At 40.4% G+C, this 14,340-nt stretch overlaps 1 long non-coding RNA gene across 1 annotated transcript; it reads left to right on the top strand.

The window, feature by feature from the left end:
- The first annotated feature begins 13,929 nt into the window (after positions 1-13,929).
- LOC145420992 (uncharacterized) lies at positions 13,930-14,340 on the top strand. Its single transcript, XR_013902242.1, has 2 exons — positions 13,930-14,083; positions 14,163-14,340. It is a non-coding gene; the product is annotated as an uncharacterized LOC145420992 (long non-coding RNA).

Raw genomic sequence — 14,340 nt, 5'->3', positions numbered from 1 at the left:
GCTTTCCACAGTTTACGTTTTATTATTTGTGTCTGTAAACACCGTAAAGTATTTTTTGCTGCAACACTGCTTTTCATGTGTCTTGATGGGACACTGAAAGGCAAATAGAGAGATTCACACAGAGTAAACAGCCATCTATTTTTGTTTTTGCCTTTAAGCTGAAACAGAGCACATACTGACACTTGTGTAAATTCATTAAACTTTTCCTGGTATGGAGCATGCAGACTAGTTCAAATAAATCAAAATTTGTCAGATAGAGGTGTCAGTGTTTTGCCAAATTTGGTTCTAGCTTCGCAAAGTGGAATAGCTCCCATAATGCAGTTTAATCTTATCGGGAACTTTTGCTACTCCAGGAATAAAAAGCTTTTTGGGGGCATGATCAGTGACTTTTCAAAGATATCACTGTTAAGAGTTTCTTTTAATGACTGTTCCTTAAATCGTAGCAGTGTTAACAAATAAAAGAAAGGTTTCACTATTTGGGCAGTAAACTTATTTACTTCCTCACAGCTAAGAAGATCATGAATGTATGGATGGTGTCTGTGAAATTATGATTGAATTAATATAAATGTGCAGTTCTTATATCTCTAGTTCATCCTCTGGATTGCTTACCCTATTAACAAAACATGAAGATGGCTTTCTAAGTGTTTGACATTTCCCCACTCTTCACGTAAAACAGCGTATTTCTTTCACCAGTTTAGCAACCTCATGAAGTCTTCACCAGTCAACTGCTGCCACATGCTGCTACCAGTCAACTTCACAGCCAAAAATCTGTGTCTACATGTGCATACCGCATGATCCAGTGTCATAATTATCAGAGATAATTCAGATAATTCAGGGATAGCCAAGCTAACTGTGCCTCACTGCTTTAAATATCACATTATTGGGAGTTTTTAGTTCCTTTGCTCTCCTAAGCAGCAAAAGACTGAACCCCAAAAATGCTATCATTCACCAAGTTAGCATCTTGCACATTTTTGTTCTTGCACCAGTTGCAGATGCTGATGCAGGTACTGAGATTTTTCAGTCACATGTCAGCTAACCATGCGAGGTTAACTTCTCTGCCATTTTGGATGTGTGGCGATGTAACATCCCAATCACACAGGCCTAGAATCTGAGCTGGCAACCACCATTAACCAGTAAAAATGTGTAGTCTATTCCCTGACTGGTTCTTGAGTGGTTGCTGAAGGTTGATGGAGGTCTCTGTGAAATTGGTTGCTAAAGCTGCAATCACATAGGCAGTCAGTGACCTCCCCTTCCTCCCAACCAACATTTACAAAGGAAAAACTTTCTTGATTTCTTGTGTATGTTGTAGGGTGTATTTCTTGACCTCCTTAGAATTTATTTGGTTTCACTGCTATCAGACTGTCACTGTGCTCTGTAGTTAGTGAATGTCTGTGCTTGCAAACACTCACCAACTCTCCAAGAAACTATAAAATATTTGCTTGAAAGTAAAAGTTGCACCTTTGAAATGTGTTTACTGCAGCGCTAAGGCACAACTTTTACACTGAAGGTGAACTTTCTCCATTTCCAGATTGGGGACTTTTTTATTCTTACTTATAATACACATTACACATTACAATACACATTTTCCCCAGTGGTTGTTTCATATATAATGTGGCGGACAACTTCACGTGTGAAACCTCTATAGGCATTGTAAAGACCTTTGCACCATTCTGACCATAAAGGTGTCATTTATAGCTAAACAGCAATGCACATTTCACTAAAACTGACCTGCTGTGACCACTTACATACACATTATCAGCGGTGGTACTTGTGCTGGCGCCATGTATGTAAGAATTGCTTTTCTTTGTTTATCATGTGTGAGAAGAAATCTATATGCAAATTTGCATGTGCCACACTTGCACAAGCATGTGTTTTCCTGTAACTATCAATAATTTGTGGATGTGCGTGAGCGTGTGTGTGTCATCCTTCCTTTGAAGATCATAAATACAGGCGTGGTTCCAGGCAGGCCCGCTGCCTATTCAGCTTGGCTGTCGACAATGCCTCAGAAGTGGTCACATTCTCCCATCCATCCATCCCTCCCTTCATCCATCCATCTCTCAGTTCTTCTTGGCCTCAAAAGACGACACTATGGCGTTTCAAGAAGACAACATTCTGATCAGATCAAACCAAAGTGGAGCCTGACACACCCCCACCCAAAATCTTGTCTCGCTGTTACTATTCATCAACCTGTCAGTTTCTCTGCTGTACACTATTCCTGTAAACTATTCCTGTCAGGCTCTTTCAGCAGAACTAAAATGGTTCACATAAAGTAAGGTATGAGCTCAAACACACAACCGTAAACGCAAAGACACACATATCTAGGCATGTGTACACAGTATACACACATATGCCAGGCCAGCCGACAAACCAACCAAGCATCAGGCCCTCATTCATTGATGTTTGTTAAAGTTATTAATTTTCTCTGCGAAATAAGAGACCATGGTGGCAGGACAGAAGGAGATGGGTGCCAGCCCCAGAATCTCCCTCTGCTTTCATCTGCTGACACTGAGGCTCAATGAGTCCACAGCCTTTGCATGGGCATCGGGGTTACCCACGCATACCCGGGGCCCTAACCAACAAAGGCTCTGAATCGGGCAAAAGGAGGAAGACACAGATGAAAGAAAATTCCAAAAGGAAGTGAAAAGAAAGGGATGGAAAAGATGTTAGAAATGATTATACAGAAAAACTGAATCATAATGAAAGACAGTGAGAAAATTTAACAAAGCGACTGTGACTATGTCAGGAAATTTGGATAGACAAATGAGAGAGCAAGATGTAAATTAAGAAGTTGATTTAAAAAAACAGAGTTTTTGAATGAGTGTTTGAATGAGTAAGAGACAGCAAATGGCTTGGCACATTAGCTAGTAAACAAGTGAGTTTGGGTTGTTTTTCAGTCAGTTGAAGCTAGCGTGTTTGTGGCTTGTGGTGGATTGCTGTAATGGGGGTTAAAGGACGTTATGCTCAAGGTAACAACAGCTGGTGGCTAAAACCACCATCCCTCTTCCTCCTCCTCCTCCTCCTTCTTCTTCTGTCCCTCCACACACTCCAGCATCAAACCCCAGACCGCAATAAACACCTAAAACTATGCCTATATGTAGTCGGCTTCTAAGCAGCATAGTGGGAATATATGAAATCTTCTAAGCCTTAATCTTCCAAAACAAGGAGATAAAACAAAGTGGGCATGCTGAGCTTATCTGTAGCCTTTATATATTTTACCATACATTTTTTTTGGCAGTGAGTGCCACTTAGCCAGTGCCAGCAGTTAAGATGGTAAGTTGGAGCTAACATGTCAGCCAGTGAAAACCACACTGACCAAATCTGTCTGTCAATGGTTGAGAATGGCACCAATACTAGTCTTGCTAAAGTCCAGTTCAGTGCAGAGTGTTTGGTTTAAGAGCAGACAGAAGGAAAATAAAAGCAGGATGATATAAAAGTGGAGCCCAGGCTAAATGTGTCTTGGAGTTAGCGGGCTAGGCTAGCCACCGCATGGCTAAAGCAAACAAAGAGCTACCCAGGGGACTGAAGTAGGCTGTGCTGTGCTCTGACATTAAACACATAGCCACTGAGAGATGGAAACACACATGCATGCACTCAAATACATGCATACAGAAGTACCCAACTGCAGGTATAGACACAGCCACAAGTTGTTAAATAGAGAGATCACATGCACGCATGGATGCATGTACATGAACACGTGCAACATTTAGATAAGCATTAATGCTTTTCTACAAGGTTGCACTTAGTAAAGTAAATATAGATATTACATATTAAAATGCCAATAAAATCCACTCCATTGGGGGGGGGTTGTATATGGTTATAGAACACGTGTTTTTTCATGTTACAGTGAAATGTTATATTAAAAATGGCCTGCTCCAAATTTGCCATTTCATTCATCGATCCATCCAGTTATCCAGCTGAGGGTTATGGGAGGTGGACTGCATTCCAACTGTCATAAGGTGATAGGTAAAGTATACCCTGGACAGGTTGGCAGTTTTGCTCCATTTGTGGGTTTTTTTTAATTTACTTATTTATTTATTGAAACTCTTTCCATCCATATTTTCAAACTCTTTGACATGTATGTGATGTCAGACAGAGGTGATATCATCTCAGGAACACTGCTCTGGCTAGCTAGCACAGAAGCCTCACCCCCTTGTTATACAAACCATTTGTTTTCAAGGTGCAGCAAATCAGAAGAAAGTTGGTGTAAAAGGAGCATGGCCCTTAAGAAAGAGGTGCAAAAATACTTTGTTTTATATAGTCAGTAATCTGAGAAGATGAACAATAAAAAAAGATTCTTCCTAACTATGAATCATACATAGCTACTCCGTTCCACTCCCAGAATAAAAATATGGGTCTGGAAATGAGTATTATTAAGTGTCCTAATAACACGTCTAGTACTTTGGTAATGTCAACAATAATGCAGCCTAATGCTGCTGCTGTATTCTCAATGTCAAATGAGGGATTTGTCCCTCCTCCCTCTCTACATCCCTCACTCTCTCTCCTGAGTATGTGCCACATCTGTGGGCTCTGTGGTGATGTTTCTCTGCTCAGAATGGATTCACCAGCTCAAAAACGTCCTTATTATATTTATATTTTACTACACCACTAGAAAACCATGCCAGCTGGCCTCCAGAACTTTGGGCAGAAAAAGGGAAAGAAAGTGAAGGGGGAGGAGAGCAAGTGAGAAAGAGAGGGAGGAACGAAAGATGGAGAAAAATGGTAAGACGCAAACAAGCACAAAGACAAAGAGAACAGAAAGATAAAACATAAAAAGTAAACATGTAAGGTGGAAAAGAGAACGAGAGAAATCCAGTGAGAGAGAAAGACAGAGAAAGAGAGGGCACCCTTAAATCAGCTGTGACAACATGATTACCATGCTTGCTCAAAGATAAACACAGAATGAATGCATGAGACAGACATGAAAACAGTAGTTCCATAGAAGTCAACTTTTCAAATAAGTGAAGTTACTGTCACACATAGGTTTTTGTACAGTCACTTGCCCTAATCAGGGATGTAGTGACCTCTGATGACTGGAGCTGGAAGAAGGACATAGAAACTTGGCTTTGAGAGAACACAGGGAAGAGTTGTGTGGCAAGGAGGATGGGAGAATCACAGAGGAACACAGAGAAAGTGAAGGGAAGGGAAGTGGGATGACCGAAAGATCTGTTTAAAAACAGGAAGAGAAAATGCAAACGGAAACACAAAAACAAGCAGCTGAAAACAATCCCTTAGGCTATTTTCACTTCATAGCATTACACTAATTTGTAAGATACCACATTTTTCTTCACATTAATTTTATAGAAAGTGCATTCAGCTAGAACAAGATCTATAGGTTTTTCAACATGCTAGTGCATCATTCCAGAGACTGTAAGGGTCACTCACAGTTCTGCTCTAGGTCCAGCCTGGCAGTTTCAAATGATATGAAGCCCATTAGCCATTATCTCAGGCTGTGGATCTGTGTGTCAGTACAAGTGACGCACAAATGAAACCATGCAGACTCAAGAAATCAAGGCTGGGCTCTGAAGAGGAGATCTCGATCTTGTTCCTGATGTTGGTGATGCTCACCAGTGCCACAGCTGCAGTTTTGCCAGAGAAAACAAAGAAAACAGAGTCACACCAAGGTAGCTTGTGCTGTTGATTGAATCTTGAAAGCACACAGAGTAATTATGGACAGGTGTAGACATGCTAATCCCTTAAAAACCAAAATCTTATGCAAGCTGAGCTGGGTCCATTCACACAAACACAAAATGTCAAGGAGTGATCCAGACCTCAACCTGACAGTCATATGCTGTCAATAACCCTAGTGAGATCACCAAAGCAGCAGAAACAAAGCCCTGTTATGGAAATGAAGGAAAGGAAGTGAAAGTATCAAGTGATGAGAAACTCATCATTTCACCTGCAGGAGTGAGCCATCACAAAATGCACAATAGAGACCCGGAATATGCAGGGCTGTTTAAAGTGTCTAATGGATAACAGCCCCAGAGAAGTTTTAGGGCAAAATATCTCGACATCTGTTGCCATCAACAACTTATTCTGGGGAGAAGATTCATTTGCTGTGGGTTTCTTTGAAGTGAGATTAACATTTGTTCTGGATAATGTTTTGAATATATTCCAAAGCTTGTATAAAAGTTAATACATATGTGTAAATCCAATAGTAAATATAATTTTGGTTTGACACAGCCCAACTCATTTGGTCAAACATCAGAAAAAAAGGGATAATATTCTATCCAATTTTTGAAATTTTTACCAACACAACATAAGGATGTGTCACAAGTAACACAGATGATGTTGGAAAATACTGCCAAAGTTACTTCCACAACTATCATCTAGAGCTAAGCTCCACTTCTGGACAAAAGTCAAAAATGAATCTTATATAGGATTAGGATCAGCGCCTGTCTAGTCACTTCTTTTGTTAAAAAAACTGAACATTGGAAGTCCAGCTCTTCCAGAATACTTGTTGCACAGGGGGTATTTATAGAAATATACACTCAGATACTTTCCCATGAGGCTAATACTTACGAGAGTGGAACAGCTACTACGAAGGAAGGAAATTGGGACTCTGGAACAATTTTATTGAGCACAGTAGGACAAATCATGATTGTTATCAAAAGGAAGTGATACTGGCTACTCCCATTAGAACTGAAAGTACAATAGCCACTGTGAACACTAAAAGAAACTATTTTTTTTTTTCATATTTTTAGAACGATGAAAAAAATGACACATTGTAACTAACACTTTTACTCCATCTGGTGGGAATCAAAGCATTTAAATCATAAGATTTTCCACCTAACAGGCTTTATGTATACATTTGCAGACATAAGATTCAAAACTAAGAAAGAATATAACAAACTGTTAACGGACATCTATAGACAGTACAGATGCCAACAATTTTAGGACAGTTGTTTCTAGATTTTTAGTAAGCAACAACTCCACTAAAAGATGTTTACATTCATAACCAGAAACATACTCGAAGAGTTTTGTTACTATTTTTTGTGTAAATAAAAGTTTTTGAGGCAAGAATGGCCAGAATAAAAGGATAAAAAATTAAAGTTGAATCATGAAAAACAAGAAAGAAAGAATAAAAGGGATCATAAAGAGAAGAGAGCAAAGAAAGAGGGCAAGGAAAGAGCAAAAGAGAAAGATGGATGGCTATGAAGACTGGTACTGATCAGTAGCTCTTTTTGTGATGCGGCTTCCAGCTTCCAGCCCACCGATTGGTCAGCTGCCTAACTCGGAACATGCGTCCCCACAATCCCTCAGCACCACTTCAATCCCACCACACTGGTTTACCACTCTGCGGCTCAAAACAGTGCCTGCTGGCATGGGCAACATATCAATAAATTCATTACACATTTATACTTAAATATTTATACTGCAGCAGTGTGTTTTGCACAGAGATGGTATTTATAGTATATGTGTATGTGTTTGTGTGCGTCTGTGTGCACTCGTATTTATAGCACGGTGTCACACCGTGGCTCTGCGCTGCGGTGAGACAGATGTCTGGGTTGGGGGTGGGGGCTTCTGGGTAAGGTTGGGGGGTGTATAGTAACAGAGAACAAGTGGAAAGACTGGAGTCTTTAACATAGATATATAATAGAGGCAGAAAGGAAATCCAGCTATGACAAAAATACAAATGTTCAGCGAACACAAGGAAGTGGTGCACAGTAAGTAAAAGTAAATGTAACAACTGGCCAGTTTCAAATAAATAAAAAGCTGATAACCATTCAGTACTACTGCAACCACAAAACAACAGAAAAAAAGGGAATGAAAAAAGGGTCAAGCTGATCAAATTTAAAGAAATTAAATATTCTTGTATGGCCTCTGCCAGTCCCACCCATAGACTCATTTGTGCAAAGACAGAAATATTTATTCCGTGAACAAAAAGAAACTGGGGAAATTACATGGCGTTTTATTGTTCTTCTGTTTATTGAATGAAGACATTCACATTCAGAGGCCCTTTTGGATACTTCACTATTGTTTGTATGGTTACAATGGTTTTCATAAAGTCCATTGAAAACTCCAGTGTACCACTACGTGACATCCAGAACTCGGCAAATAGGGTGAAAAGGCCACAGAGACACCAGAGAACCCTCTTAGAAGCTGCTGGTTGGAAACCCAAAGCTGAAAAATAAGTTAATGAAGAAGGGGGAGTTTTAGCATGCACCATATGTTAAAAAATGAATTCCACATTAAACTGTTTTTGTGATGTTCACTTAATCTCACAGATTCCTGGTGAACAACACACATCAGGATGATTACAATAAAGCGGTAGCACTATCACAAATCGAGGTTTGAAGTTCTTGCTTTAGAAAGTTTCTTGTCCTTTGGTTTAATGAATTTGTTTAATCCATCTTCACAATATTAAACTGTACAGTTTTTCCAGAGATTCGTTTATAGTCTGTCTGAAATAGAAATTAGTGTACAGGATTCACAGGACAGTGTTTCATTCAAGGATACGGCATAAGTGTGCATTTGACCTGATCAAAGCACAAGTCATTATGCAGACCTAACATGTGACAGTACAGTTTATATAAGTTATACATACAATTTTTCATCAAGACCACAATTGCACATCAGGATACTTTATTAAGTTTGACCAAAAACTTCATCTATGTTAGAGGAGGCTCATTTATAGATGGTTTTGAGAATTAAGGTCCTCACATTCAAATGCCTGTTTCAAGACAAAGGCTACAGATGGGTTGAAGTATTTAACTGTTATGATTTACTACATTCTAAGCCCCTTAGGGTTCTAAATGATCTCTTACCTAAGCTACATAAGCAATACATATTTTAGTAGCTTCTACCTTCCCCCAGGCTTCTGTTAAAACATGTTGCACACATAGGCCTATGAAAACAAGACAGCAAACAACAGCTTCATACATGGCTTTGACTTCATACATGATCAACAACCTCATTACCCCATATCATAATTATACCTCCATTCCCCAAAACAATATCTGAACTCACTTTCCATGAAGCATATCAGCATCAATGAAAAAGATAGCCATATTGGAATTAGCACAACTACTGTATTTCATTCTGATTTTAAGCTGAAGAAGAATCATATCTGAGTTCTTTGCAGTACAGTATGAAATCTTGGAAACCCAACTCTTCTTCAAATTTTTGCAAAAGTCACAGTGTTGTCATATGTGCATCCAAATATGGCAGTGGCCAACAAGGGAGAAGGAAATTAGCACCGCTACTCTTAATATTTCATCTAAAAAAGAAGAGGTGCCCTTGTTATGTAGGGCACAAAAATCTTTCATTTTTGATTAATTTGATCGTGTTTGGAATAAAGATTTTTCCATTGAAGTGTCTTCAGAAACATAACATATAAACCAATAATCTCTGGCCCCACTCAGCACTTTTGACTTGGAGAAGCGAGCAGCAGTTTTTAGATGTGAGAGAGAGCAGAGTGAGATGATGTGAGAGTAAGAGAGGTTAACAGGGAGAGACACAAACTCAGAGACAGCAACGGACAGACCGAAAAATTAGGGGCTCTACTGACCAGAAACTGCTGTGACTCAGACAAAGTCAACATCTTTTCTGACATCACTGACCATCAGCTCCATCATTTCAACTTTAAACGCTTTGATGGCTCAAACAACCTTCATTTGTCTCAACCCACAAGAGTTTTACGACTGGCAGTGAGACAGAGGTAGTCCTATAGCACTGTAAACTTTATGCTACATCCAAACACATTAAGAGGGTTTTTTCCTTTTTTTTTTTAAGTCAAATGATTTCACTCAAATGCTAAATTCTAGTTTTGGGGTGAAAACATGGTCAAACCTAAATGATGAGCTTGGCATCAGCAAAGGAGGATTTTTTTTTCACTGACTGCGTAGTTAGACAGGGGTGCTCTGAATAAAAGGTCTGTAGAGTGACATGAGAGAGGTAGACAACTGACCACAGGCGTCCTGCAGGCACCAGTCAAATATGCACAGACTTAATTAACACACTAAAAAAAACCTTTACAAGTGTAGCAATGTGATCCTTGATAATTTTTTATAGCGGGAGAGAAACACGGATGTATAGATCTTCTTTTTCTTCTTTCAGCTCCTCCTTTTAGGAATCACCACACTGGATGATTTCATTATATCTCACTCTATCCCTTGCGTCATTTTGTGTCACACGATCTGTGCTAAAGATTTATATATATTTTTGTTTGTTTGTTTTTTGCATAACAAAGTAGTGAAAAAGGCTGAATGAAACAGTCTGGAGTTATTTGTTAAGGTATGCCTAAAACTGAGGATAACAAGCCACAAAAGACTGAAACAGTACACCATGTACGTTGGAGACATTTTAATTAAAACTTTAAATGGCACCTACTGTAAAAAAAAAACAAAAAAAAAAACTTTCACAAATAAATAAATAAACTGCACAATATCTAAAATTGATGAAATATTATAGTTATGAGACTTTAATGATCTCCGATCTAGTTCTAACACAAAAAGGGAAGAGGGATTTTAGGGTTTAAACTTGTGGTAATCAGCATGGGGGGCCAGGCAGGGAAGGAGGAGGGGGCTTCGGGGTCTCAAACTAGCAGCCTGTAATCCTGACACGCTGCCTGCACCAATTATAAGGGCTTCAAACACGACCGGTGGGAGGAAAAAACATGACCAGGGAGACCAGACTAGCGCCGGGGCGTATTTAGCAACATACAGGCAGACTGTAATTACATATATGGCCAACAGAGAGATTTAATGACTTTTTCCTCCTTCTACTGATTGACAAGGCAGAAGGATGAAGGGGGGTATGGTTGGATAAGGCAGCAAGAGAGAAAGAGCACAAGTCTTACTGTGTTATTTCGGGAGGGAAAAAATCTTGATGTTTGTTAACTGGGGATTATTATTATTATTATTATTGTCCCATCAGTGGACTTACTGTATTATGTGATCAGCTTGCCAGACAGATCGTGATAACACTTCATAATAACCATCCATCCATCCATATTCTTCCACTTATCAAATTTAGGGTCATGGAGGGGTAAGGGCCATTATAGCTATCATAGGAGAAGGTGGGGCACATCCTGTGACACATCACTGTCACAGGGCTAACACAGAGGGACAGACAAGCATTCACATTTACACCGGATTTCCATCCATCCATCCATTCATCCATCCATCCATCCACTTATCTGATTCACGGTTAAAGCTGGGCTGGAGCCTATCCTGTCATAGGGTGAGAGGCAAGGTACACCCTGGATAGGTCGCCATTATATCACAGGACTAACAGAGAGACAGACAACCGTTCACATGCACATTCACACATGGATAATTTAGACTTACCAATTAACTTGCATGTCTTTTTACTGTAGGAGGAAACAGGAGTACATGTCATCATCCAAGTGAGTGTCTGCTCTTTTGGTGTTTTTCTGCATTGGCTCTGGTTTTCTTGTATCCGCCCATGGGGACACAGAGCCCTGTTTTCACACCTGCATAATCCACCTCCAGGAATGACAATTAGCAGGCCAGCATTATAAACCAGCCCCACTTTCCACTCAATGCCAGTTCGTCTACAACCCCACAATTTCTTCCTAGACCCAGACTTGACTCACCTGCACGATTTTCTCCTGAATGCCAGTCACATCGCATCAAACTCACTGTTTCAGTCTGTGTGCTCATTCCTCAGAGCCACCACTACTCAAACACTTTCACCTGCCTGCTATCCGGCTCACCGTGCTCTTCAGAATCCCTTGAAATAAAAGGTTGGAGCATCATACTCATTCAGGTGGACACTCCCTCAATTCACCCGCTCACGGAGAGTACAGTTGGGTAACAAATCAAAGGAGAAAAAAAAGTGGTACTGGCCCACCAAACAACCACAGATCAACTTCAATGAGTGAAACATATTTTCTAAAAGAGTTTCCTGTGATGATGGTGGTTGAGAGAACTATCTAAAATGTTGACCCCAAATCTCCAACAGGCACTGAACTGGATTATGATCTGGTGAGTGTGATCGCAAGTTGATACTCATCAAATCTTTAGTGACCCCTTATGCCCCGTGGATGTGGACGCTGTCATCCTCAATCATCAGCCTGGAAACCAGTCCTATACAAAAAAGGAATATTCCATCATAGGTTAAAGGCAATCACTGAGAACAATTTTTTGTTAATTTGAAGCAACGCTTAACTCTAAGGAGTGGACCCAAACCAACCTAGCCAAATTAAGCTGGGATGGTTTGGGTCCTCTGCTCTACACATGGACAGCTGGAGACACCAGCTAGTCATTCCTGTTATACGCCTTTGAAGTCTGCCTGAAGGTTTTTAACCACGTGCTATGTTTTACTAGTGGGCGTCTGTACCCCTGCAGCAAGTAAAAAAGTAGCCCAAGGAAAGCAAAATACATTTATGGCATATTTATCAGGGTTGATAGAGATGACCAGACTTCAACTAACTTCAATTTGTGCCGCTCCTTATACAAAGAAGTAACTTGGAGTCCTGCTGGTAAGCTTTAGATTTGTAGCTGTACTGTGTTCAGATAAGCATCAGTCATGTTTAACAACCAAAGTGAATTTGTACTCAATTTGTTCTCATTTTTTTTTTACATATTTATCATTTATTTCTTAATCAGTTAAGACCCACAGAGACATGATGTTTTCATATGTTGCTTGTAGATAGCGTGCTGCTCTTGTTTACTCCCTTCGATCTTACATCATTACAACCACAGCAACATAATAACAGCATGCACTGCAGACACACACACACAAGCAGACATGCACACACACATCTCATCCCATCCTTTCATCGCACACCACATTCACACTTCCCGTAAAACCCTAGCTTCTTAACGATGGGCAGGAACCCAAGATGGGTCACAGCCCTATTTCCGGTGGGTTGCCACATGATAAGGAGTCCTCACATTGTTTAAAGAGTAAGCATCACACACTATATTTCTCATTTTGGTTTAAAGGAAAGAAAAAAAAAACAGTTAAAAACATCCTCTTTTATTGATGATAGAGCTTTCCAACCCCCATCTCTCATCTATCCCCAAAATGTTTTGGTCTCTAGCTTTAACTTCTCCCTTTGAATCTCCATAATCCTTCTCTCTCAAGATATACCACAACCATGGAAAAGACTGCATAATTGCTGATTATTACAGGAAGGGGTTACCATACACGGCTGTACAGAGCACAGTTGTTCAAAATGGACTTGCATGCACAAGCATATTGCCTAGGTTGAGGACAAAGTTTCAATTAGACAGTCAGGGTTTTGTTTGTCACTAATCTGTTTTTGGTGAACCAACATAAATAATATTTCAGCATTTTTTACCAAAAAGCATAACTTCTGAATCCCTGGTGAAAGATGAAATAGGTTATAATGGGCTTCAGTTGCTTCTGCTGTGAAAAAAGTAATAGACCGATTTGATCCTGAGAAATTAGTATTAGCAATCAGGAACAACACACAAGTTGCTGTAACTTGTTGAGGATGTGTGGGGTTGTCACAAATTCATTGACAGTTACACTGTATGGATAAAAGTATTAAACCACACTTTTGTGTAATTGTTGAATCCAAATGTTTCAATCAGTCGCATTGCCACAGGTGTGTAAAATCAAGCTCCTAGCCATGGCGTCTGCCTCGACAAACATTTGTGAAAAAATGGGCCTTCCTAAAGAGCCCACTGGTACTGTAATATAAAGTAATGTCAGTTTATGAAATTTCTTCCCTCCTAGATATTCTATGATAAACTCAACCTCAACAACTCATTGACAAAGTTGCAGAACATGTGAAGTCACAGAGCTGGGTTGCTTAGTCCCGATGCACGTAGCACATGTGTCACGGACCCGGTTCCGGGGACTCGAGGTCCGTGAACAGTGAGGACCATTATTGTTATTATTATTGTATTGGATGTATGTTTGCTGCACTGTGCTCTTGTGTTCCATGCTGGTGTGTGTACGTGTGGGTGTCTGCGGGTGTGGCTGAAGGATGAAGGACAGCCACCTGCAGACCTGATGGGCGTGGCCCTGCCGGCTGCCGGTCACACCTAGGTTCTCACACACCTGCTTCTGATCAGGCTCGTCGGGGGAGCTACTTAACAGAGCGATGGAGCTTCCTCCGGCGCAGGATCGTTGAGTTAGACTCCATGTCAGTGTTTAAAGTACTGGTCAGTGTATGCCTGCTGGAGTTGGTGAAATAACGGCGGTGTCTGTTGTTTTTTCCTCAGGAGAGCGGAACACGGGACTGCAGGACGCACAGGGTGTGCGCAGGCACGGGAGCAGAGAGCACGGAATACCAGCACTTGGGAGAAGGCACAACACAGGAGTTGAGGGAGCACTCTGGAGACCTATTGCGTGGTGTACATTTACCCCCACTGTAAATAAATGCACTGTTCATTGCACTAA

Source organism: Astatotilapia calliptera, chromosome 16, assembly GCF_964374335.1.
Source record: "Astatotilapia calliptera chromosome 16, fAstCal68.1, whole genome shotgun sequence".
NCBI lineage: Eukaryota > Metazoa > Chordata > Actinopteri > Cichliformes > Cichlidae > Astatotilapia > Astatotilapia calliptera.
This window is presented reverse-complemented; position numbering and strand designations above follow the sequence as displayed.